The following is a 27,475-nucleotide window of genomic DNA, read 5'->3' as shown; positions in this document are numbered from 1 at the left end:
TTCAGCCCCACTCCAAAACCGTGCGAGTTTTGGGTGCTGAGTAAGGCTGAAGTGAGCTCAGTCATGCTGCTCTGAGGTAGTCGAAACGCGAGCCGTGTTGGGCTGAAGTGAGCTGAAAAAGGGTAGTGGAAAAGGCCCATATGTGGTAATATTCTTTATACAATCATGTCAGTTTTTAATGTAGTGCCACATGAGGGATCGAAGGTCACGGGCATTGTATGTTGGTTTTCAGCCTTGCTCCTTACACGCAGAGATTTCTCTGTATTCTTATATTATGGATTGTAGATTGTGAAATCCCTATATTCCTTACAATCATTGAGAACTGTTGTATGGACTATTTGCCCATGCAGTTTTTCACAAAGTGGTAAACCTCACCCCATCCATGCTTGTGAACCCCTGAGCCTTTCCAATTACCAATTAACTTGTTTACTTGTCAAATGTTCCAAATAGGTGGGATTTTTTTTTTTTTTGAACATTCCACAACTTTCCCAGATTTTTGTTGCCCCTGTCCCAACTTTTTTGGAACATGTTGCAGGCACCAAATTCAGAATGAGTGTATATTGACAAAAAGAATAAATCTGAATAGTTTGAATGTTAAATATATTGTCTTTGTATTGTATTCAATTGAATATAGGTCAAAAAAGAATTTGCAAATCATTGCATTCTGTTTTTATTAACATTTTACACAGAGGCCCAGCTTTTTTGGAATCGGGGTTGTACATGCAGGTTTTGGAGCAACATATGCTGCCATCCAGAGGACATTTTTTTCAAGGATGTATCTGCTTATTCCAGCAAGACAATGCCAACCCATGTGCAATCTGCACATGTTACAACAGTGTGGCTTTGTAGTAAAAGAGTGTGGGTGCTAAACTGGCCTGCCTGCTTCCTCTTGAAAATGTGTGGCGCATTATGAAGTGCAAAATATGACAATGGAGACCAGACTGTTGGGCAACTGAAGCTGTATATCAAGCAAGAATGGGATAGAACTTCATGTTCAAAACTTCAACAATTCGTGTCCTCAGTTCCCAGATGTTTACTGAGTGTTGTTAAAAGTACATCCTTACAAAATGTAGCAATTCTGACGGGTGGGTGGAGCACAGAAGGACGGCAGGCCAGAACTGAGTTCAACAAAACTCTTTTATTTTCCACTTTTCAGTGTACTTATTTTCCACTCTCCCAGCCAGATACGCACGCACGCACACACACAAGGTGTCTGGTTGGGGAGAGAGCTCCCTTCCTCTGCCCTCTCTCTCCTTATATAGGGCGCGGTCACTGGGGAGGACACACAAAACACATGTTAACTGACATCAGGTGCAGTGATTCTGCCACTTACCTTCCTTGACTCCGCCCTCCGGTCACAAACTGACACTTGACCACGCCCCTGCTGCCACATACCCCCACCGCCCGACTCAGGCTGGGTGGCCGTCCGGCCTGCAGCCGTCTCCTTCTCGATGGTGCTGTAGCGCCCGTCACGCACCGACAGCTTCCTGCTGATATACAGCACTGGACGATCCTCCCCCTCCACCTCCTGGGACAAAACAGCCCCCAGCCCTCTGTCCGACATGTCTATCTGCAACATAAAGGGGAGAGAAAAGTCAGGGGAGTGTAACAGTGGCCCCCCGCACAGTGCAGCCTTCACCTCAGAAAAAGCCCGCTGGCATTGCTCCGTCCACTGGACCGGATCTGGTGCCCCCTTTTTAGTGAGATCAGTCAACGGGCTGGTGACATCCAAATAATTAGGTATAAACCTCCGATAGTAGCCAGCCAGCCCCAGAAACTGTCTCACCCCCTTTTTGGTCTTGGGCCTCGGGCAGGCCGCAATCGCTGCTGTCTTGTTAATTTGGGGATGCACCTGCCCATTGCCCAAGTGGAAGCCCAGATACCGTACTTCCACCCGCCCAATCGCACACTTCTTTGGGTCGGCCGTGAGACCCGCTCACCTCAGCGACCTAAGGACGGCCCTTAGGTGTTCTAAATGCCGCAGCCAGTCATTACTATAGATTATGATATCATCTAAGTACGCGGCCGCATAGGTGACTTGGGGGCAGAGGACCCTGTCCATAAGCCGCTGGAACGTAGCAGGCGCCCCAAACAGCCCAAAAGGAAATGTAACAAATTGGTGTAAACCAAACGGTGTGGAAAAGGGCATTTTTTCTCAGGATAGTGGAATCAAGGGGATCTGCCAATAACCCTTTGTTAAATCCAGTGTCGAGTAAAAGCGAGCTGTGCCTAGTCGATCCAGCAACTCGTCAATACGAGGCATTGGGTATGCATCGAATTTAGACACCGCATTGACTTTTCTATAGTCCACACAGAACCGGACCGACCTGTCGGCCTTGGGAACCAAGACCACTGGGCTGCTCCAGTCACTGTGGGACTCCTCAATGATGCCCATTTCGAGCATGGCCTTAAGTTCTTCCCGAACCACTTTTTTCTTGTGTTCGGGTGGCTGCGGACTACCACCCCCAGGGGGCATCTTGATGTGGTGTTCTATGAAGTTGGTGCAGCCGGGCAGGGGCAAGAACACGTCCAAAAATTCGGTCTGCAACTGGGCAACCTCCGTGAGTTGGGTCGGGGAGAGGTGGTCTCCACAGGGGACCGGAGAGGTATGCGATGTCAATGTTCCCTTTTGAACCTCTGGCCCCAGCTCCGCCTTCTCCAGAACCACTGACACCAACGCCACGGGGACCTCCTCATTCCAGAGTTTGAGCAGATTGAGGTGGTAAATCTGTAGCACCCCACCCCTGTCCGTTCGCCTCACCTCATAGTCAACGTCCCCGACTCGCCGTGTGACCTCAAAGGGTCCTTGCCACTTGGCGATCAATTTGGAGCTCGATGTGGGCAACAGTATGAGTACTTTATCTCCCGGTGCGAACTCCCTAAGGCGCGTACCCCTGTCGTACAGGTGGGTTTGCCATTCTTGGTCCTGCCGCAAATTCTCCTGGGTTAAGTGTGTGAGTGTGTGGAGTTTTGCACGCAGGTCAATAACATATTGAATTTCATTTTTGCTGGGGGAAGGTCCCTCCTCCCAATTTTCTCACAGTACATCTAGGATGCCGTGCGGCTTACGCCCATATAATAATTCGAACAGGGAGAACCCTGTGGAGGCTTGTGGGACCTCTCGCACTGCAAATAACAGGGGTTCGAGTCATTTATCCCAATTGCGTGCATCCTCATGAACAAATTTTTTAAATTATATTCTTGAGTGTGCGATTGAACCATTCGACTAAACCATCTGTTTGTGGGTGATAAACGCTGGTGCGGATTGGTTTAATTCCCAATAACCCATACAGTTCTCTCAGTGTGCGTGACATAAACAAGGTGCCTTGATCAGTCAGAATCTCTTTGGGGATTCCGACTCAGGAGATGATGCGGAAGAGCGCCTCTGCAATACTGCATGCTGAGATATTGCGAAGAGGCACTGCTTCCGGGTATCGCCTTGCATAGTCCACCAGAACTAAAATAAAGCGATATCCTCGTGTTGACCGATCTAATGGCCCAATGAGATCCATCCCAATTCTTTTGAATGGGGTCTCGATTAATGGTAGAGGGTGCAAAGGCGCTTTTGGAATGGCCGCTGGATTTACTAACTGGCATTCACGGCATGCCGTACACCACCTACGGACATCGCCGCAAATCCCTGGCCAATAGAACTGGGCCATTATTCGGGCTAGTGTCTTATCCTGTCCCAAGTGTCCAGCCATGGGATTAAAGTGAGCCACCTGGAATACCAATTCCCAGCGGCTCTTTGGAATCAAAAGCTGTGTAATCGGCTCCTTAGTCTGAGTGTCCTGCGTCACTCGGTATAATCTCTTATAATGGAGAAATAGGGGAAGGACGGGGTGGCATTTGGCTGGAGCGTTTGACCATCGATTACTCACTTGGTCAAACGCATGCCGCAGAGTTTTGTCTCATGACTGCTCTAATGGGAAATCCACAAGGGATTCCCCGAGAGAGGGAGGAGGACCCTGCGGCTCCTCGCTCTGACGCGGAGATGACATAGACGGCTCTGTGACAGCTGCTCCTGCCAATGCCACACCGGGACCTCCCCCTGCTGAACTACGGCAGAACCCACTCTTCACTAAATGCCTCATTGACTTCCGAAATCCCGACCAATCAGTCCCCAAAATTATCGAGTGGGTAAGGCGAGGATTAACCGCCGCCTTTACACTAAATTTCTCCCCTCGAAAAAGAATGTGGACTGACACTAAAGGGTAGTTGTGAACATCCCCATGCACACACAACACCTTCACCAATTGTGCTCCCCCCAATGCCTCGTCTTGCACCAGGTTTTGGTGGATTGAGGTCTGATTACAGCCAGAGTCCACCAACACCTGATATGTATCCCCTTGGACACTCACTGGTATGCGATACGCTCCGGCCCGATCAAGGGCGGCTCCTGACGTGTCGGGGATCCGGACCACTGCGCCCACCTCCATTGCCGAGCACTGCTGCTGGAGGTGCCCCGGCTCCCCACAGTGCCAGCAAACCGGCCCAGGCTTTCTCTCTGCACCGGTACTCTGGGGCTCACTCACCTGAGGGGGGGAAGAGACAGACACGGAAGCGGGAAACGGGAGGGCACCACGGGTGCGGCGGGCCAGCTGGGGTGGAGCCGGCCCCTGCCTCCGCGGTGAGGGAACGGAGCAAGGATGAGATACAGAAGGGGAGGGGGAGAGAGAGAGGAGAGGGGAGAAGAGGAGATCTGCTGTCCTGCCGTCGGAACAGCCGCCAAATGGTCCTCCGCCAGCTCGATGGCCTGATCCAGCGACGCCGGGCGATGGCACTGGACCCACTCCGCGGTACCTTTGGGTAGTTGGGCAATGAACTGTTCCAGTACCACCAGACCGATGATTCCCTCGGCGTCGTGGTTGTCAGCCCTCAGCCACCACCAGCAGGCGTCCTGGAGTTGCTGGCCAAACGCAAATGGCCGGCCGACTTCCTCCAGGTGCAGAGCGTGGAAGTGCTGTTGATGTTGTTCGGGGGTGCGCCCCACATGCTGGAGGACGGCCCGGCGGAGGTCCGCATAGACCAGCCGGCTGTCGGCGGGGAGTTGTAGCGCGGCCAGCTGCGCCTCGCCTGTTAGCAGGGGGAGGAGGCGTGCTGCACGCTGTTCCACCGGCCAGCCCGAGGCCTCTGCTGCCTGCTCAAAGAGCGTGAGGAAGGCCTCGGGGTCATCGTGCGGGCCCATCTTCGTTAGGGTAAGGTGGGGAGGGCCCGCAGCGGTGGAGGTAGTGGACCCCGCTGACGCGAGGAGGTGCCGGAACGCCTGATGATCTTCCTGCTGCGCCAGCATCAGGGCCTCAAACCTTTGCTCCTGCTCCTTCCAGAGGGCGATTAGCACCTGGTGCTGGCTCTGCTGGGCCGTGGCGAGGGCGTGGACTAGGTCTGCAAAGGGGAGGACTCCATGGGGCTGTTCTTCTCTGTTCTCTGATCCCAGGTTTCAGCACCACTGTAGCAATTCTGACGGGTGGGTGGAGCACAGAAGGACGGCAGGCCAGAACTGAGTTCAACAAAACTCTTTTATTTTCCACTTTTCAGTGTACTTATTTTCCACTCTCCCAGCCGCACACACACAAGGCGTCTGGTTGGGGAGAGAGCTCCCTTTCTCTGCCCTCTCTCTCCTTATATAGGGCGCGGTCACTGGGGAAGACACACAAAACACACGTTAACTGACATCAGGTGCAGTGATTCTGCCACTTACCTTCCCTGACTCCGCCCTCCGGTCACAAACCGACGCTTGACCATGCCCCTGCTGCCACACAAAAGTAAAGCTGTAACATTCAATTTTCCATCATGAGAAAGTTTTCATGATGTATGGCTTTGCTGTGTTTCACTAACTGGACAAGCTAAGGGTTTTGTTTGTTTGTTTGTTTTTCTTTGTTTGTTTGTTTGTTTGTTTGTTTGTTTGTTTGTTTGTTTGTTTTCCCCCTGACATCAAGCTAATGAGGTAAATAAATAACTTTTTCTAGTTATAAATTTAAACTTATAAAAATTATGTGTTGTTCTTTATTTATTAGGTTTATGACTGTTAGCAAATACCAAAAAAGTTGTCATAAGAGGAATAAAACTCTTCAAGATGTGTTATTATAGGAAACTTTGGGATAGTAACAGTAACTCTGCAAGTTCATCAAAAGAATTTTGAACCAGTTCGCCATTTTGACAACGCGCGTCTAGTCAGTGGGAAAAGACCGGGAGTGACAACATCGGAGTGAAATATAGGTAACTCTGCTTTGCATTGGGCCTCATCACACCACCCTGTCATTAATTATTTTCACATAACAGCATCCCCTGCACTGTTCACATCTTTTATTGCCAGTCGCCTGATACAACTGGTTCCAGACAATCAGAACTCTGGTTCTGGAAGAAATCCAATTTTGCCATCCAAAGAAACATTTTTGTGTGTTGGAAAAGTGTGGAATGCTTTCGGATTGGGCTCAGACACCTTGTAGATGGTTGGAGAGGGGTTTCCTGGAGGTTTATGAGGTTTGCACCTGTGTCCTAATTGTCCCAAAATTCATACAAATTTTGATTTCAGCCCATATGTTTCAGACAAAAGTGTCTACTGAATGAATAAAATTTAAATCTCTAGATGCAAATCAGTCAATCTGGAAAAGAAAATGACCTGTGACTTCTGGAAATACTTCACTTACAATAATATCTCATTTTATTTCCCAGTAGTGGATCTTAACCCCAGCCTTGGAAACATTCCAAGCCCTGACTAAGGCAAATACCTTCTTTGTTCTATAGCTTTAACTGGGCCTGGAAAACTAAGAGCGGTGCGACTTCTGATTTTTCCAAGTGTCTGATCTGTCCAGCCTGATCCAGAGGGGGGCATCACAGGACCGAAGCAGATCTCTTATCCTGACTGTTTCGACTATATTCATGGTTGTGTAATACACACAATAAGCACTATGAGGCAGTGAGATCACAGTCGAGATTCTTCTCTTCAGCACTGTCTTCATTTTAGCTTTAAAATGTTCAGAAAACAAGATTCATGCCACCAAGGTTTGAGCACACATCCAAAACACATCGGTGAATATTTCAAAATGATTGCAATGCTATATAATATATATTGTATATAATTAGAAATGAGTATTGAATTTTATTATATAGTGTTACTTGAGTATTAACTAGTAAATAAAGAGCATTTACGGTGTATTAAATCTTTGTAAAAGACTGAGAACAACATGGAATTGCATATTTGACTACTAATTCCACAGCTTCATATATGTATATAGACATTTTACAAAAAAAAAATACTCATAACCGATAGCAATTAAATAATGAAAAAATATTCAATTATTATTTTTATTAAAGCCAGATGATGCAGTTAAGCTCATAGATAAATGACTTTTAGTCAGTACTAACATTAACAAATAGCTGTTGTCTTCTACAAATGCCTAATTAATTATAGTATTTCAATTAGTTTTTTTCTTTCTTTTGTTCATTAAAATACAGTCACAAATATTTTCCAATTCACTTCTACTGATTCTTCGCTTCATTCCAAAAATAATATTGTTGAGTATATTGAGACTATTATTAATATAAAGTCTTTAGAAATATTAATATTAAAATCATCATCGATAGAAAGTTAAGGCTTCTGCGTCAATCTGTGCATTTTCAGCTGGTTTCAGAAGTATTGGCACCCCAAACAAATTTAATAATATGCAAATAAACGCACTGAGCTTTTTCTTGTAATGTTGAAAAAGTTAGATAATTTCATAATGTTCTAAACTCAAATCCACATGTTCGGCTCCCATATATTCTTGGATATGTGCATGTGGTTTGTCCAGAGGGTTCAAATCCAGACATTGAGATGAACGTAAAAGAACTTTGATTTTTGTGTCCCACTGCCATTTGTTCATTTGGATGTACTTTTTTTGTTTCGTTTTTTTCCAGATGCATGAATATCTTTTTGACAGATCAGTTTACAACCAGATTGTAACCTCTTGGAAGAGGCAACATGGTTTTGTTTTGAAAACTCCTAGTTGAATTAATCCTAGTCTTCACAAAAACCACCATGAACCATCATCCACAATGCTCAGCTCGAAAGTGTTCAATAAATGATGTCACTACATTTTACATTGAGTTTGGGGGCTTTTTTTTCCTTGGATGCAGCCATCTTTTTTTTTTTTCTCCTGATGAATCCTGATGTTGTGCATGGCCAAAAAATAAATTTTGGTGCCTGACCACAACACATACAAATCAAATTTGCTGAGGTTTAGCTGCTTTTTAAATGGTGTATTCATTTCCATGTAAACCACAATTTGAAAATATGTAATTTACAAACGTGGAAACATGTAAAGAAAAAACACACACTGTGTGTGCATGTGTGTGTATCTGTGTGTAGCACCATCTGAAGTGAGAATTTAATTGCTTCCACAAGAGTGAACGTGAGAGCAGCACCGCCTTCTCGCCTTCTCTCTGGCCGCCATCTGTACCCTGAACATCGAGCTGTAAATTTCAAACAGGGGCCAGCAGGTCTTCAGACACACACACACACACACACACACACACACACACACACACACACACACACACAGAGTCACTCAGTGTCTCCATCACACACTATATCAGTGCTTTTCTAACACACACACACACACACACACACACACACACACACACACACACACACACACACACCCTAATTAAATAAGTGTGCATGGCTGGATTATAGCTAATTCTTATAAACCTTGTCAGATGTGAAGGGTCTTGAGATGTTTTAGCGGATCACACAAGGCAAATATTAGCAGACTGTGTATATATACATTTGTGTGTGACGGAAAGTGAGAGTTTATGAGGTGTGAAATGTTTGCCCAGGTGGGGGTAATTATTGATTGTGGGGTGGGGTAGGAAGGGGACCTCCCTCTGAAGTCTTTGAGAAGAAGTAGTGTTTTATATTATACAGTTATACTCCCTCCTATATGTTTCACTTCCACTGTCTTCCTCCATCATCATTGTTTATTCTCCTAATTTACACTTCTGGGTAACACTGAATTTGAATCTTTGTTATAGATTTCTATTTTATGACTTCTGGATTATCGAGTCAATAACACAAAAACATTTTAGAGTTCCAAACGTTCATTCATTTAAATGTTACAGGGAAAAAAAATGTTTATATCTGAGCAGCATATTCTATCAGAGAGCACTTTTCAGATTAAAAAGGAAAACATAATTCATAAGATCATTGCTGTATTAAAATCTATCATCACACTGAAATCTGCTCTGAAGTCACACAGACCACAATCAATAACATGTCAACCTACCTACATCTTGTGCAATATTTATATTTATGGTTATTTATCTATTCATCTATTACCAAGTGCAATATCCTTCAGAAGGTCTCAGCGTATATAATGTGAATGTCTTAGTATATCTTTCGTGTTTGTACATTTTGTCTCGATCTTGTAAATTTGTAAACCCTTACGTCAGTACATCTTCATGTTTGTCAAGCTTGTATCTTTTACAGTACATAAATCTCTTTTATGTACAGTATATATTGAGGACCGTTTCATAAAGCAGCGCACTGAATTTTCTTGTGGCTCTTACACAATGACAACAAAGCAATCTTGAATCGTGAATCTTGAATTTTATAAGAATAAGGGCTTTAATAAAAACCTGCAGTTTGTAGTTGGAACTACAGTCAGAGCTCCAGTTAGAGAAAATTAATCAACACCTTCTGACCAGTCAGATTTGAGAATTCAGCGGTGCTGTGGTATAATTTAAATGCAGTTTAATTTTGGATCCAAACCTAATACATAAAAAAGTAAACTTACTACATAAAATAATAATAATAATAATAATAATAATTATTATTATTATTATTATTATTATTTGTAGTAGTAGTATTTATATTCTCTATAGAAATATTCCATTCACTTAACAAACTGGATATTATATTTTATTTGGAAAGCGCTCTTAACAATAGATATTATCACAAAGCAGTTTTACAGAAATCTGGATATAAATTTTAGATTTATAAATTTATTGTGTGATAATGTTGATGCATATTCATAGATTGTGGGTTTATATATATATGTGTGTGTGTGTGTGTGTGTGTGTGTGTGTGTGTGGGTAGTTATATTTATTTATTCAATATATAGAGGATATTACATGGTGGTGCAAACATATGAAGTTTATCATTGAGTGGTGAATGTATATTTCATGCGTGAGCAAAGCGAATGAGCAAAATATTTTTCAACATGACAAGATAAACTTCATATCTTCACACCACCATGTAATGTTCTTTATATTACATGGACACATACACACACAGAAAAAAAAACCACAAGTTAATCAAAAGAATTTAAATTATGAACCGGTTCTCCATTTTGACGAGTCAGTGGGAAAACACTGGTAGTGACGTCATCAGAGTCAAATATCATGAATTATTCTATCCACATTCACTGGATACAAGCAATCGCGCGCTCTGATTGGCTACTCTACTACTAGGACATCAGCTCATATACTGTACTGTGAGTATAGAAAAACAAAATGGCGGTACGTGTAGCTGAACCAACCGAGGACGAAATAAAAACTCCACTCGAAAACAAAACCACAAAAAATACAAAAAAAAGCAACAAAGTATGGAATGAAAGTATTTGATGGGAAGAACATATCTTTTTTATTTTTCAAGAATTATTATTTTTATTGCATTTTTCACAAATTGCTCCTGTCATTTCGCCAGTTTGTTTACATTCTAAACGGAAATTCTTTTGTCGGACGTTTTGTATAAAGTCTTTATTTATCAAATTTGTGAAAAATAAAAATAAAAATGCTCCAGTTCTCAAAATCCAGTGAATGTGGATAGAATAAAATAGTTATTCCACTCAATTTCGTCATACATGGATTATAGACAACTATCAGCTCATGTACAACTCGATTTCTTGGAGTAACTGTTAAATATGTCACTCAGGTCCTCAAAGTATTTCATATGAAAAATACAAGTGTTTCAACACGAGAAGTTAAACTTCACATCTTCAGGCCAGTGCGTGATTTTCTTTTTATTATATCGACACATTCACAAACAAAAAGTACCCAAATGTATCAAAACAATTCATCGATTTCCTCATGAATGAAGATATTGGAAAATATGCTACTCAATGTCCCGGATGTAGTTCATATGAAAAATAAGAGTGACGTATTTCCCAGCAAAACACTCCTGTCTTTGTAATAAAACATTTTCTTATCTTTATCACATATTTATGTGTATTTTATTATTATAACCATTAGTGCAAGACATCATTGGATAAACAGATGTAGAACACAATTATAATATTTTGTCGAATGTTATATGACTGTAAATGTGAGTAAATATATATGTGCTTATTGATTGTTCACTGAGACATTAAGTTCAGGTCACTCCACTAAGAATAGTGCTAATGCTAACACTGACGGCCTCAATATTGCTATCGGTATTGAGAGAGTGAGGAAGAAAGAGATAGACCTTTGCATACACTTGATCTTTGATTTGCTATAACTGGTCCATGCGGGACACCTGTCTCTTTTTGTCCTCCAACATCACCAGATCTTGAGTTGTTTTTTTTTCCTCCCCAAAGATGCAAGTCATTCCTCTTTGCAGCTTTCTGATATTCCGTGGTGTTCCCAACCCGGTCCTCCACAAAGGCAGTGGGAGTGTGTGTGTACTAGGATGTGTGAGTATGTGTGTGGGCATACAGTGCGTTTGCCTCAGCAATGTGTGTGTATGTGTATGAGGGGGATTTCAGCGGTAATTGGGAACAGCTGAGGCTTCCATCTTCAGCTTGGAGTTCTGAGATTGGACTGTTTGGGCTGAGCGAGGGAGAGAGAATGTCTGATTTTTTGTCGAGTTTTTTTTTTTAAACAAAAGTGAGCACTGCTCTTATTTAAAACAGATGGTGAAGGTCAAACTAAGCAAACAGAGAGAGCGAGAGGAAAGACAGAGTGAGAGATGGTGGGAAAGAAGACAAAGATGTGACATATTGCGCAAGAGATACAAAAGGAAAAGGAGTGACTCCTGAATGATGGGCAATCAGTGTTTAAAAAAATAAACTTCTGTAATTTAGTTTTTTCTTCTTCTATATTTCACTGAACTGAAAAAAAAAACACTCTAAGCTGTAAACTAGCTTTTGGGTTTTTCAACCTGCTAGTGGTCTTTCTGTGATTCTGCAAAATAAACATGGTTTCTTGAAGTCAGACACAGACATGGATCAAGATATCCTTCAGGGCTGTTTTCCCAAAGCAGATTCAAAAACCTACCCAATCAAAACCAACTTGGGGTTGGAGTTGTAAGTTTATTTTCCCGAAAAGAGAAATTGGACTGAACATAATGACGATAGTAAATGTCATTAGCATTGAGTAATGTTCAACACAGGTATTCTGAAGTTCAATTTTTTTTTTTTTTTGGATTTATATAGCATATTTGCCTGATTGGCCGTTTGGGTAATCAACAAAAATTCCAGATAAAACACCTGATTGATGACGGGTTTTTAAATTCCATCAATCTTTAATGGCGAGAGAAAAAATGCGTACTGTGATGAAATGATTGTTGGAAATCTGACGAAATGAACATAAAACTGTGCTCGCACATTTTCTCAAAGCTGTGAAATAAATTCTGGTTTTGATGTTACAGTACAGTAGTATCAAAACCAGCTGCATGACAAATTAAAGGAAAAACAGCCTCAATGAGGCTGGAGCTCATACCTGCCACTGTTGTTGTGTGTGAGTTTGAAATCTGATCAATCCTGTGGGAGGAGTAGTCATTTTTGTGAAATTGCATTTGATCCCTGTGTAGCTGCATCCATGGCAGCTAGTGCCACCTGGTGAACAATTCTTGTTGGAATATATCTTTAGAGTCTATTGGGTGAGTTTCAGTGAAAACATCCTAGCAGTTTATGAACAGCCATGTTTGGTGTGACGAGTCACCTAAACTTTTCAAACGCCCATAAAATGTTAAATATGGCAGGTGGTGCCACTGTCTTGACAACTTTTATTCATACCAACCTGGGGAACATTCCATACAAGTTTGATCCAAATCTGATTACTCCTGTAGGATGAGTAGTGATTTTCATGAAGTTGAACGTGACCCCTCTGTAGCCTCATTCATGGTAGGTGGCGCCACCTGGAGAACAACTCTTGTTGGTTTATGTCTTTAGAGTCTTCTGGGTGAGTTTCAGTGAAAATGTCCCAGCAGTTTACAAAGAGTAGCTTTTAATGTGATGAGTCACCCCAAAATTTCAGATGCCCATAAAATAGTAAATATGACAGATAGCGCCACCATCTTGACAAATTTTATGCACACCCACCTGGGAACATTGTATGTGAGTTTGATCGAAATCTGATCAATCCTGTAGGAGGAGTAGCGATTTTTGTAAATTGTGGACGGACAACGACGACAGATGACAGATGGATGATGTGTGATCACATAGGTCATCTAGTCTGGCCTACAGCCGGATTAGCTAAAAACCAACGTGAAGTGTGTTATTGTGCTGTAAAGTTGTTCGGCCACCACAAACCACTAGAAGAACTTCAAATCACATTGGTATCAATTCTCCAAGACTCGTGAACTGTACTGGAGTTCCACCAAAAGTTAGCTCCTGAAGTTGGCGTTTTGATGATGACAGTGGTGAAGAGCTCTGTCTAACATGTCAATCAGTGTTTACGTGGGTTGAGATCAGTTGACCGTTAAGGCCATAGCATATGATTTATGATTCATTTTCATCCTCATTAAACCATTCACTGGAGCTAGACTGCTATCCAAGTCCTTCCCATGCCACAAGGCACATTGGGTGGTGCCAATCTCCGTTTCTGTAGCCCTCGGCCTCTCGCCTATTACATAGCTAGGGTTACAGTTGGGGCTGGTCCTCTGGTAACCACAATAGTTTGACTTTCTATTCACATCTGCATTGCTGCGTGCCTCGCCAGATGGCAGTAGGTCCCATTTTTATGATGGTCTTTGGTATAACCCGACCGTGAGTAGAACTCATGATCTCCCAGTCGAGAGGCAGACATGCTAAAAACTGCTATCCAATGGCAAAATACACTTCCTTTTTTCTGGTACCAAAGGTGTTACTTGTTGTTATAGTGTGTAATGTTGTAGTCAAGACCACCTAAACCGAGACCAAGTCATAACTAAGACCAAAGTGTATCAAGACCAAGACAAAACCAAGATTTTGAGAAGTTGAGATCAAGTCAAGACCAAGATCAAGGTAGGGCGAGACTGATTGACCCGAGGTGAGAGAGCAGTTACAATGGAAATAAATTTTGAGATGAGGAGGTGAAAGACCTGAACAGACTAAAGGGCTAAAGTGCTGCTGCGTCGTTCTCTTTAGGTAGAGATGAAGCAAGAGGAGTGAAACCAGAACCAGACCAGTGTGTGATGGGGGGCAGAATTAGCAATGAGTCACGTTATTGGTCGCATTTGAAGCAGGAACTTTTACATCCAATCACAGTAACAATGTTAACAAATAAATCAGACAATTCAGTGCACAGTTAGTCAAATCCCTACAGTTGTGGTTTTGACCGGTCTTGAAATAAAATCCCGAATTCTCTATGCCTGAGACCAAGACAAGACCAACTAAAAGTGCAGTTGATTCTGAGACGAGACCGAGACCTTCAAAAAGTGGTCTTGAGACCGGTCTGAAGTACTACAACCCTAATATTGTGCACCTTCTTCTCCTCCAACACCTGAGCCATGGTTGGGTTCTAGATACGGCAGCTAGTGGATAGCTCCAGACTCCAGTTTACAACATTACAAACTTGATTATTTGTTGAAAATATTGAAACATTGGGACGTTTGATAACATTGACACATTTGGATGCAGTCAACCAAATCACACCCCAAATAACACTTCCAATGGTCGTGATTCCTTAAAATAAATTTTAAATGTTAACATTAACCTGTGTCTGATTTCATAGTTCAACTTTATCTAGTCTTGTTCCTGGACTTGTGTTCTTGTACAGTACATTTTAGTGTTATCCCATTTCTCCACTAAATAGCTCACAAAGGGAAGGGTTCATTAAAATTGTTCATTCTGGTGTGATTTTGCTGGTTGTTGCTGTATTTTCATTATTGCTGTCAGAGGTTAAAGATTGCGTTCTCTTTGTCCTGATGTCATGGAGGAAATGTCTTGTGCAGTTACAATGGAAATAAATTTTGAGATGAGGAGGTGAGAGACCTGAACAGACTAAAGGGCTAAAGTGCTGCTGCATTGTTCTCTTTAGGTAGAGATGAAACAAGAGGAGTAAAATCCCACTGCACCACTATCAGCAGAGAGCTGAATGGACTTGTGGGTAATGTAAGACTGGTATCCCGAGTGTCAATGAAAGAAGGTTCAACTAAAGTAAACCAACTTAGGAATTCATACCAAAATAGATTTATACAACTATACAAGTTGTTCAAGATGAATTAGGTATGTTGATGAACAGTGTGTGCACAGTGAACAGGTACTAGGATTCAGAAACATGGCTATAAACTAGACGCAATGCTCCATCTACACACCCATGATGTATTTCATTCTATTTTGGAGAAAAGAACTCATTACCCTGCAGCAGTCTTTCAACAAGACCTCCAACCCATCTTCCAACTTTTGTTCTCCATTTGTCCATCTGTGAGGCCACGACGCCCTTCCGGGAGCGGTCAGGATCACTTTACACGCGACACCGGATCTAGAGTCTCCCTCCTGCAATGAATATTTAATCAGACCCCGCGCTCGCACTGGACAAATGATTTTTTATTTCTGACAGTCGGCTGAGAGCTCGAGTTACACGCGGCAGCAGCAGCAGGCGGCTGCCGTGAGCTAGGAACAGGGCCTCCTCCTCCTCCTCCTCATAGCCTCGACTCCCAGGTGATACACTGTCACCTGGATCTATACCACGAATCCGTTCAACTCTTTGGCCTTGTCGATTCATGTCGCATATACTCCATCCTTTGTACAAAAATGTCTATAAAATCATCCTGGTTGCTCAAACTAATGTAAACATAATAATGTGACTCTGAATATGGCGCTCTAACATACAAGGCTTCAAATGGCAATATTTATGTCTTCCGTTTACACGAAGCACTCAGGAGAACCACTGGCCCCCTAATTTAAAATTGTCTATAACTTCCACTGAGACTGAACCATTTGTGACTTTGAATAAGGGGAGATAAATCCCTCGAGACTTCAGTATTTATTATGGATGGAAAGTTCAGTCATTCAACGTATTTATTCTGCCAATTCTAGTTTATTTATGACTCTAATTAGTTTAAAAAAAAATAAAACTGGAGACCAAAACAAACATTCCTTTCCAGGATTTTTGAAGGCCTGACTCCCATTAGGGCAGGTTCATTATGCCCCCCCATTCTGATGCAACTTATAGCAAGTGTCTGTGTTAGGGTGGTCATAGCAACTAGTAGATTTATCACGTTAATATACGTAAGTCTGCTGGGATTTAAAAAAAAAAAAAAACCCTGAACCCAAATAATCACATCACCAGTTTTTCTCTGGCTAATCAGACACAAGGTACACCACCACTCTTGCCAGAGCAGTTGGGGGTTAGGTGCCTTGCTCAAGGGCACTTGAGCCAATCCTGCTGGTCCAGGGAATCACACCAGCAACCTTTTGGTCCCAAAGGCTTCCCCCTTTGGAATGAAACATACTTCCTGAGTCACATCAAACATGTTTCATAGGAAGCAAAAATATTTCTAGGGAACATACTAAAAGGTACAGGGTACTGCCTTACTTCTCTCAAAGTTTCAGAAGCTAAATATTGTGAACACTGTTTGTAACAAACTGGGCCTTATGTACTGCATGTACATGTACTAAAAACATAAAAACAAACATATCATTATACACAGTAACAGAAGTTTGGACACACCTTTCTTTATTTTTATTAATTAAAAGTAACTTCATGGCTTAAACTAATGATGGATGTCGTTTCTCTTTACTTAGTTGAGCAGTTCTTGATATAATAGGTGTGGAATAGGACTATTTATTGTCTTTTTATTATTTACTATTTACTGTTTGATCTCAAATGCCTTCTTAAGAAGGTAAGAAACTCGTCCACTAATTAACTTTTGACGAGACACACCTGTTAACTGAAAAGCATTCCAAGTAACGACCTCATGAAGCTAGTTAAGATAATGCCAATAGTGTGCAAAGCGTCATCAAGGTAAACACTGGTTAAGCTGAAGAATCTAAAATATGAAGCCAATTTTGCTTTTTAACACTTTTTTATGTTATGTTCCATATTCTATTTCACAGTTGTGATGTCTTCAGTATTGTTCTACAATATTGTTCTAGAAAATACAGAAAAACCTATGAGTGAGTAGAGTAGGGGTGTACAAACTTTTGACTGGCACTGTATCTAAACATATAATACGCTTGTTATGCAAACAAACACATTTCCGGGTATTTTAATGTGTATTATAAAATATATAATATCTTGCCAATGTTCCTTATGTTGAAGCTGCATTTATTGCACATTGTCATAATCGACAATAACCAACACGTTTTTATTTATATTTTTATTGGACATTATAGAAATACACAAGTGATAGGTACACTACTGTTCAAAAGTTTGGGGTCACCCAGACAATTTTGTGTTTTCCATGAAAAGTCACACTTTTATTTCCCACCATAAGTTGTAAAATGAATAGAAAATATAGTCAAGACATTTTTCTGGCCATTTTGAGCATTTAATCGACCCCACAAATGTGATGCTCCAGAAACTCAATCTGCTCAAAGGAAGGTCAGTTTTATAGCTTCTCTAAAGAGCTAAACTGTTTTCAGCTGTGCTAACGTGATTGTACAAGGGTTTTCTAATCATCCATTAGCCTTCTGAGGCAATGAGCAAACACATTGTACCATTAGAACACTGGAGTGATAGTTGCTGGAAATGGGCCTCTATACACCTATGGAGATATTGCACCAAAAACCACACATTTGCAGCTAGAATAGTCATTTACCACATTAGCAATGGATAGAGTGGATTTCTGATTAGTTTAAAGTGATCTTCATTGAAAAGAAGAGTGCTTTCCTTTCAAAAATAAGGACATTTCAAAGTGACCCCAAACTTTTGAACGGTAGTGTATATACATATATCCCCCTCTTTAAACAATAATCAAGTCAGAAATCAAACGGGGTTACAGATAATTGAGGTGAAAGTTTGTTGAAAGGAGTTAGTGAGTATAGTAGGGGTGTACAAACTTTTGACTGGCACTGTATCTGACAAAGGAGTATGGAAAAACTCACTTTTTTAGTGCTTGTGCAAATACATTTGGGTATCTGGAGTGAATAACATGACCCAGTCAGTTTGTTTATTACCCATTTCAGAAAACACGAGCTTCAACAAGCCATTCACATTCAGCTCCTCTTTCTATGTCACAAGTGGAGCTCATTAGAATGATCCCACCCCCTCATCTGAGTATCTCCACCCATCGCTTGAGAACTGCTTTTGTGAATGAGTATTCATTATGATACCCTGTGTCCAAAATCACTCACTCGTTCACTACTCCCTGCTCACTATATAGGGAATTACTATATAGAGGACTATACAGTGAGCTCATTGGTAAAATGAAAAAACACTTTCGGACACTATTCCGTCACACCGTTATTTACATCATTACTGTCGCACAATTAAAACGTGCCACATCAGCTAGCTGGTGGGTTTTCAAAATAATAAATACACGCATGTAAAGTACTTTTGTGATAAATCCATATTATACTGAGCGTATTTCCCACATTAATAAATACAAAGTACTTTGTGTCTGCTGCGTCTTTCAGTTCTTTTAAATCAAGGCTGAATACTTTCTTTCTTCTTCACCGCTGCCTTTTATTCAATCAAATTTGAGGCTTTTGATTTGATTTATTTCAGTGCGACCGAAATGCATGATGGGATATATTGCTTGGTGAGTGACCATCGGTTGTACACTACTTTCTGTGATGCATTGTGGGATACTTTGAGTCCACCATCTACAGTTAGGTCCATAAATATTTGGACAGAGGCAACATTTTTCTAATTTTGTTTCTGTACATTACCACAATGAATTGTGAACAAAACAATTCAGATGCAGTTGAAGTTCAGACTTTCAGCTTTAATTCAGTGGGTTGAACAAAATGATTGCATAAAAATGTGAGGAACTAAAGCATTTTTTAAACACAATCCCTTCATTTCAGGGGCTCAAAAGTAATTGGACAAATTAAATAATTGTAAATGAAATGTTCATTTCTAATACTTGGTTGAAAACCCTTTGTTGGCAATGACTGCCTGAAGTCTTGAACTCATGGACATCACCAGACGCTGTGTTTCCTCCTTTTTAATGCTCTGCCAGGCCTTTACTGCAGCGGTTTTCAGTTGCTGTTTGTTTATGGGCCTTTCTGTCTGAAGTTTAGTCTTTAACAAGTGAAATGCATGCTCAATTGGGTTGAGATCAGGTGACTGACTTGGCCATTCAAGAATATTCCACTTATTTGCTTTAATAAACTCCTGGGTTGCTTTGGCTTTATGTTCTGGGTCATTGTCCATCTGTATTATGAAACGCCGACCAATCAGTTTGGCTGCATTCGAGCACACAGTATGTCTCTGAATACCTCAGAATTCATCCGGCTGCTTCTGTCCTGTGTCACATCATCAATAAACACTAGTGACCCAGTGCCACTGGCAGCCATGCATGCCCAAGCCATCACACTGCCTCCGCCGTGTTTTACAGATGATGTGGTATGCTTTGAATCATGAGCTGTACCATGCCTTCGCCATACTTTTTTCTTTCCATCATTCTGGTAGAGGTTGATCTTGGTTTCATCTGTCCAAAGAATGTTCTTCCAGAATTGTGCTGGCTTTTTTAGATGTTTTTTAGCAAAGTCCAGTCTAGCCTTTTTATTCTTGAGGCTTGCACCGTGCAGTGAACCCTCTGTATTTACTTTCATGCAGTCTTCTCTTTATGGTAGATTTGGATATTGATACGCCTACCTCCTGGAGAGTGTTGTTCACTTGGTTGGCTGTTGTGAAGGGTTTTCTCTTCACCATGGAAATTATTCTGCGATCATCCACCACTGTTGTCTTCTGTGAGTGTCCAGGTCTTTTTGCATTGATGAGTTCACCAGTGCTTTCTTTCTATCTCAGGATGTACCAAACTGTAGATTTTGCCACTCCTAATATTGTAGCAATTTCTCGGATGGTTTTTTTCTGTTTTCACAGCTTAAGGATGGCTTGTTTCACCTGCATGGAGAGCTCCTTTGACCGCATGTTTTCTTCACAGCAGAATCTTCCAAATGCAAGCACCACGCCTCAAATCAACTCCAGGCCTTTTATCTGCTTAATTGAGAATGACATAACGAAGGAATTTCCCACACCTGCCCATGAAATAGCCTTTGAGTCAATTGTCCAATTACTTTTGGTCCCTTTAAAAACAGGGTGGCACATGTTAAGGAGCTGAAACTCCTAAACCCTTCATCCAATTTTAATGTGGATACCCTCAAATGAAAGCTGAAAGTCTGGACTTTATGTCTATGTCCATTATATAACTATAACTTGAATATGTTTCAGTAAACAGGTAAAAAAACAAAATTTGTGTCAGTGTCCAAATATATATGGGCCTAACTGTATATAGGCTGTAACACTATACATTTGAACAGCACTACAAAATGGCATCCTCACTATAGAGTCCACTATACAGTGAGTAGGGAGTGATTTTGGACACAGGGAGAGTGTTATCTGATTGACAGGCAGATGAGGTGGGCAGGGTGAGCAGTGCCTCATTATCATTTAAAGGAACAGGCCGCTCCTCAAATCGACTGTTTTGAACAGGGTTGTTTAGACTGGGTGAGAAGGAAGCTGTGGTGTTTTATCCTTGTGGTATTTTGACCAAAGTGTGTCATTGACATTTCATTCAGACCTCAGGTAGCCGTGTCAACTTGTGGAAAAGGGGTATAATATGCCACCTTTAAGTTACGCTATAAAAATATCCAGAAGCTTATTATGATTTATAGAATTTGTGTGTGGGGCCAATTGGTCTATTGTATCCCTGACATTAAGATGACAAGCCAGGGATGTTTTGATTACAGTATTTAGGTTATGGGTGATTTCAAATGTAAATGAATTTATCCTACGAGACACAAAGCCAATGGGATTATGATTATCTCGTCTCGTCTTGTCTTCTTCCGCTTTATCCGGGGCCGGGTCGCGGAGGCAGCAGTCTAAGCATGGAAGCCCAAACTTCCCTTTCCCCAGACACCTCGGCCAGCTCCTCGAGAAGAACACCGAGGCGTTCCCAGGCCAGCCGAGAGACATAGTCCCTCCAGTGTGTCCTGGGTCTTCCCCGGGGCCTCCTCCCGGGGGGACATGCCTGGAACACCTCCTCAGGGAGGCATCCAGGAGGCATCTGAAAAAGATGCCTGAGCCACCTCAGCTGATTCCTCTCGATGTGGAGGAGCAGCGGCTCTACTCCGAGCTCCTCCCGAGTGACTGTGCTTCTCACCCTATCTCTAAGGGAGTGCCCAGCCACCCTGTGAAGGAAACTAATTTCGGCTGCTCGTATCCATGATCTTGTTCTTTCGGTCATTACCCAAAGCTCATGACCATAGGTGAGAGTCGGAACATAGATCGACCGGTAAATTGAGAGCTTCGCCTTTTGGCTCAGCTCCTTCTTCACCACGATGGACCGGTAAAGCGACCGCATCACTGCGGAGGCTGCACCGATCCGCCTGTCGATCTCACACTCCATCTTTCCCTTACTCGTGAACAAGATCCCGAGATACTTAAACTCCTCCACTTGAGGCAGGACTTCTCCACCAACCTGGAGAGAGCAAGCCACCCTTTTCCGGTCGAGAACCATGGCCTCGGACTTGGAGGTGCTGATTCTCATCCCAGCCGCTTCACACTCGACTGCAAACCGCCCCAGTGCATGCTGAAGGTCCTGGTTTGAAGAAGCCAACAGGACAACATCATCCGCAAAAAGCAGAGATGAAATCCTGTGGTTCCCAAACAGGATTCCTTCCGACCCCTGGCTGCGCCTAGAAATTCTGTCCATAAAAATTATGAACAGAACCGGTGACAAAGGGCAGCCCTGCCGGAGTCCAACATGCACTGGGAACAGGTCTGACTTACTGCCAGCAATGCGAACCAGACTCCTGCTCCGTTCGTACAGGGACCGGACAGCCCTTAGCAAAGAGCCCCGAATCCCATACTCCCAAAGCACCCCCCACAGAATATCATGAGGGACATGGTCTAATGCCTTCTCCAGATCCATAAAGCACATGTGGACTGGTTGGGCAAACTCCCATGAACCCTCGAGCACCTTATGAAGGGTATAGAGCTGGTCCAGTGTTCCGTGACCAGGACAAAAACCGCATTGTTCCTCCTGGATCCGAGGTTCGACTATTGGTCGAATTCTCCTCTCTGGTACCCTGGAGTAAACCTTCCCTGGGAGGCTGAGAAGTGTGATTCCCCTATAATTGGGGCACACTCTCCGGTCCCCCTTCTTAAAAAGAGGGACCACCACCCCAGTCTGCCACACCAGAGGCATTGTCCCCAACTGCCACGCGATGTTGCAGAGGCATGTCAACCAAGACAGCCCCACAACATCCAGAGACTTGAGATACTCAGGGCGGATCTCATCCACCCCTGGTGCCTTGCCACCGAGGAGCTTGCAAACCACCTCAGTGACTTCGGCTTGGGTAATGGACAAGTCCACCTCTGAGTCATCAGCCTCAGTCTCCTCAATGGAAGACATGACGGTGGGATTGAGGAGATCCTCAAAGTATTCCTTCCACCGCCCGACAATGTCCCCAGTCGAGGTCAACAGCTCCCCACCCGCACTGTAAACAGTGTTGGCAGAGTACTGCTTCCCCCTCCTGAGGCGCCGGACAGTTTGCCAGAATTTCTTCGAGGCCAACCGATAGTCCTTCTCCATGGTCTCCCCGAACTCCTCCCAGTTCCGAGTTTTTGCCTCCGCAACTGCCCGAGCTGTGGCACGCCTGGCCTGCCGATACCTGTCAGCTGCAGGACCTCAGGAGTCCCGGAGGTCAACATGGCCTGATAGGACTCCTTCTTCAGCTTGACGACATCCCTTACTTCTGGTGTCCACCACCGGGTTCGGGGATTGCCGCCACGACAGGCACCGGAGACCTTGCGGCCACAGCTCCGAACAGCTGCATCCACAATGGAGGTAGAGAACATGGTCCATTCAGACTCAATGTCCCCCACCTCCCTCGGAAGCTGGGAAAAGCTCTCCCGGAGGTGGGAGTTAAAGACCCCCCTGACAGAGTGCTCGGCCAGACTTTCCCAGCAGACCCTCACCATACGTTTGGGCCTGCCAGGTCTGTCCAGCTTCCTCCTCCGGCAGCGGATCCAACTCACCACCAGGTGGTGATCAGTTGACAGCTCAGCCCCTCTCTTCACCCGAGTGTCCAAGACATAGGGCCGGAGATCAGATGAAATGACAACAAAGTCTATCATCGACCTCTGACTTAAGGTGTCCTGGTTCCACGTGCACTTATGGACACCCCTATGTTCGAACATGGTGTTTGTTATGGACAAACCGTGACTAGCACAGAAGTCCAATAACAAAACACCACTCAGGTTCAGATCAGGGAGGCCATTCCTCCCAACCACACCCCTTCATGTGTCACTGTCGTCGCCCACGTGAGCATTGAAGTCCCCCAGTAGCACAATGGAGTCCCCAGTCTGAGCACCCCTCAGTACCTCTCCCAGGGACTCCAAGAAGGCCGGATACTCTATACTGCTATTCGGCCCATAGGCACAAACAACAGCAAGAGCCCTCTCCCCAATCCGAAGGCGCAGAGAGGTGACCCTCTCGTTCACTGGGGTAAACTCCAACACATGGCGGCTGAGCTGGGGCGCTATAAGCAAGCCCACACCAGCCCGCCGCCGCTCACCATGGGCGACTCCAGAGAAGTGGGGAGTCCAGCCCCTCTCGAGGAGCTGGGTTCCAGAGCCCAAGCTGTGCGTGGAGGTGAGCCCGAATAAATCTAGCCGGTACCGCTCAACCTCCCGCACAAGCTCAGGCTCTTTCCCCCCCCCCCCCAGCGAAGTGACATTCCATGTCCCAACAGCTAGGCGCTGTGTCCAGGGATCAGGTCGTCGAGGCCCCTGCCTTCGACTGCCACCCAATCCACACTGCACCAGTCCCCTACTGCTACCTCTGTGGGTGGTGAACCCACAGGAGGTCGGGCCCATGTCACCTCTTCGGGCTGAGCCCGGCCGGGCCCCATGGCCAAAGGCCCGGCCACCAAGCGCTCACATACAAGTCCCAACCCCGGGCCTGGCTCCAGGGTGGGGCCCCGGCTGCGCCATACCGGGTGACATCACGGTCCTCAATTGTTTCTCCATAAGGGTTTTGGTGAACTGCTCTTGGTCTGGCCTGTCACCTAGGACCTGTCTGCCTTGGGAAACCCTGACAGGGGCATAATGCCCCCGACAACATAGCTCCTAGGATCATTCAAGCACACAAACCCCTCCACCACAATAAGGTGGCAGTTCTAGGAGGAACTATTTATTATTATTATTATTATTATTATTATTATTATTATTTCTTAAGATAAAGACACATAAGTTACAAACATTAAACAGCTAAAAATATTAAAATATATACAAAACACGTGTGTAAAAAAATATAAAAATGCAACAAATATCCTGTTTACAATTTATACTTAAAAATGCATCTATTTACATAAGAATTCTTAAATCTGTTGGAATGTATTTGAGGGTGGTGGCTACTGCACTTCCTGAGGTTATATGATGTTTCTTTCCTTTTTGGTAAAATAGCGTATGACAGGGGCGGCACGGTGGTGTAGTGGTTAGCGCTGTCGCCTCACAGCAAGAAGGTCCTGGGTTCGAGCCCCGGGGCCGGCGAGGGCCTTTCTGTGTGGAGTTTGCATGTTCTCCCCGTGTCCGCGTGGGTTTCCTCCGGGTGCTCCGGTTTCCCCCACAGTCCAAAGACATGCAGGTTAGGTTAACCGGTGACTCTAAATTGACCGTAGGTGTGAATGTGAGTGTGAATGGTTGTCTGTGTCTATGTGTCAGCCCTGTGATGACCTGGCGACTTGTCCAGGGTGTACCCCGCCTTTCGCCCATAGTCAGCTGGGATAGGCTCTAGCTTGCCTGCGACCCTGTAGAAGGATAAAGCGGCTAGAGATAATGAGATGAGATGAGCGTATGACGGCTGGGACGGGGCTAAATTATATTTTATTCTACAGCTAGTAATAGTCTGTTGGGACACTGAAGACAGTGAGATGGGGACATGGCTATAAACATCTAGTGTGTCTGAAATAGTGTCAAAAATATTGGTCCAAAATTTTCTACATTTTGCTCAAAACATACAGCATGTGTCAAGTTAATTCAGAGAATTGCACAGCTGTCACTTATATTTTGTAACAATAACCAGCATTACAGATGTTAATGTTAGCTTCATAGCAGTGTATTTACTAGAGATGTCACAGATCTAATACCCAGGATCAGTATAAAAAGTACTGAATCTGATCCTGTTATAAAAAGGAAAAGAATGGAATTTTTTAAAATATTTTTTTAATCCAGAAATGTTTACACTGACAGTTCAACTGACAGACAGCTGATATATACATATACAGATACTCTATCCACATTCAGTGGATATGATCAATCGCACACTCTGATTGACTACTCTACTACTAGGATATCAGCTCATATACTGTGAGTAGAGAAAAACAAAATGGTGGTGCATGTCGCTGAACCAACCGAGGACGAAATAAAAACTCTACTCGAAAACAAAAACCCCAAAAATACAAAAAAGCAACAAAATATGGAATGAAAGTATTTGATGGTAAGAACATACTGTATCTTGTTTTATTTTTCAAGAATTATTATTATTATTATTATTATTATTATTATTATTGCATTTTTCACAAATTGCTCCTGTCATTTCGCCGGTTTGTTTACATTCTAAGCGGAAATTATTTTGTCAGATGTTTTGTATAAAGTTTTTATTTATTCAGTTTGCAAAAAAATAAAAATAAAAGTGCTGTTTCTCAAAATCCAGTGAATGTGGATAGAATAAAACAGTTATTCCACTCAATCTCGTTGTACATGGCTTATACAGTAGACAACTCAGTGCTACACGACTCGTCAGCTATCAGTTCATGTACAGCTCAATTTTGTGGAATAACTGTTTTATATATATATATATATATATATATATATATATATATATATATATATGCACGCATGCACACAGGGTAACAAGACAGAAACTACTACACAGAAAAAAATGATAAGGTGAATGTTCAGGGTGCAACTCTATCAGGAGGAAGCAGGAACTGTAGAAAATCAGGAAGTAACATGGAAGCCATGTGATATAAAGGATCTGCATGATTTTCTGTCCATCAACGTCACAACCGACCAGGAGCTATTATACTTGAGTTCAAAGTAACATTTTCCAGAACCCAGACGTCCTTGTGGATGTCCTCAGGTGTGTTGGACCGAGACCTCCTCAAATCCACAGGCATCCTATAGCTTGATTTAATCCTCTGCTTTACACTGCTTATCACTTAAACCCATAAAGTGGTATGCTTCAGGGGGAGAGGGAGGGCGGGGGTGACTGGGCCACTTTCATTAATTTGGGATTACGGAGCAGTTTCGTTCTAATTGATATATCACTAAAACAGAATCACTTAAACAAACCACTCTCTTATTCAGCTCGACTTCACATTGCAGGGGAATCTACCCTTATTATATATCCAGTGCAGGAGTACAGTAGCCTTTTAGATACAGAGTTGTGAAAAAACTTTCAAACATTCCACTACTTTTCTTTATAGTTTCTAGATGCTACAGTGCATTACAACTTTTGTGCAACTTACAGTCTGTTAGATTCATTTTTGAAAGGTAAGGAATTGAGTATTTTGTGGTGTTGAGGAACAGGGGCCCTCATCTTTTATTTCTTTTCAATTTTTCAGGCATCCGAAGACCAAAACCAGAAAAACACCAAAACAACTTGGAGACAAAGACGAGTAACCACGAACTAGGAAATTATAAGAAATTTGATTAACAACAGAAAAAGGTAGTGCTTTTGTTTGTTTGTTTGTTTGTTTGTTTGTTTGTTTGTTTGTTTGTTTGTTTGTTTTTTAATCACTGACTTGTGTTTTCTTGCTGTATGAACTTCCTTCCAACAGAGCTGAGCTCAATGGTATTCTTAGACCATGACTTATTGAACTAGCACGCAGATGTTTTTGATGGAAAGAAAGTCACTCTGGATAACAGAATCGACTAAACACTTTAAAGTTAATAAAGAACAGAGAAAACCTGGGAAACAAAACTTAGGTGCAACTTTGTAAAGCAGACACACAAACTACAGAATAAACACCAGAGGCTTGGTGCCTCTGGGGAAACCTTTGGTTTGTGTAGAGACCGACAACACAATATTTCCTTTCAGAAAAGATTCAACATTAATAAAAGCTGTTAACTATCCAGCTGTTAACAATCCTTTTATCACTTACATGCTTTTATCCAGCTGAGCAGTTGAGGG

General features: G+C 43.0%; 1 long non-coding RNA gene across 1 annotated transcript; it reads right to left on the bottom strand.

Annotated features, from left to right (window-relative positions):
- Positions 1-1,545: 1,545 nt before the first annotated feature.
- LOC132896314 (uncharacterized) lies at positions 1,546-27,475 on the bottom strand. The gene is made up of 3 exons (XR_009655996.1): positions 27,447-27,475; positions 5,702-5,752; positions 1,546-1,570 (listed from the first exon to the last, which is right to left on the bottom strand). It is a non-coding gene; the product is annotated as an uncharacterized LOC132896314 (long non-coding RNA).

The sequence above is a fragment of the Neoarius graeffei genome, chromosome 13, assembly GCF_027579695.1.
Source record: "Neoarius graeffei isolate fNeoGra1 chromosome 13, fNeoGra1.pri, whole genome shotgun sequence".
NCBI classification, from domain to species: Eukaryota; Metazoa; Chordata; class Actinopteri; order Siluriformes; family Ariidae; genus Neoarius; species Neoarius graeffei.
This window is presented reverse-complemented; position numbering and strand designations above follow the sequence as displayed.